At 41.4% G+C, this 797-nt stretch overlaps 1 protein-coding gene across 1 annotated transcript in view; it reads right to left on the minus strand.

Moving 5' to 3' along the window:
- wnt4 (wingless-type MMTV integration site family, member 4) overlaps positions 1–797 on the minus strand; it is a 27,620-nt gene that overhangs the window by 18,574 nt on the left and 8,249 nt on the right. The gene's annotated exons all lie outside the window — the stretch shown is intronic.

Genomic DNA, 797 nt, shown 5'->3' on the forward strand with positions numbered 1-797 from the left:
AGCCCCTTTCCTGGTGTTATGCTGCGTCTGTGCATGACATTATAATGTCTATGAGTACCAGCCTCATCCAAACATCTACAGCCTGTCACTGTCCACTGATTCTTTGTCCTGCTTTCTGTCATCGTTCAGGTGATGTAACCAACACACTGGCAGCCATGCTGGAGGTCTGTTAGCACTCAGGAAACAATAGCTGTGAACAGCTGATTGTTTCTAAATGCAGAACTTGGCTGTAGCTGATTCATGTGCTGTGTACCTGTGTCCATTTCTGTGTATAGGTAAAGTCAGCTTCTTAAACAGAGAGGTATAGCTAGTACAAAATGTATCATGCCACCAGGATGTGATGGTTTTCTGCTTTTGGGTTTGATCACAAAAGCTGATAGGTATGTACAGTGGGTACGGAAAGTATTCAGACCCCCTTAAATTTTCCACTCTTTGTTATATTGCAGCCATATGCTAAAATCATTTAAGTTCATTTTTTTCCTCATTAATGTACACACAGCACCCCATATTGACAGAAAAACACAGAATTTTGACATTTTTGCAGATTTATTAAAAAAGAAAAACTGAAATATCACATGCTCATAAGTATTCAGACCCTTTGCTCAGTATTTAGTAGAAGCACCCTTTTGAGCTAATACAGCCATGAGTCTTTTTGGGAATGATGCAACAAGTTTTTCACACCTGCATTTGGGGATCCTCTGCCATTCCTCCTTGCAGATCCTCTCCAGTTCTGTCAGGTTGGATGGTAAACGTTGGTGGACAGCCATTTTCAGGTCTCTCCAGAGATGCTCAATGGG

Source organism: Monopterus albus, unplaced genomic scaffold, assembly GCF_001952655.1.
Source record: "Monopterus albus unplaced genomic scaffold, M_albus_1.0 scaffold241.1, whole genome shotgun sequence".
NCBI classification, from domain to species: Eukaryota; Metazoa; Chordata; class Actinopteri; order Synbranchiformes; family Synbranchidae; genus Monopterus; species Monopterus albus.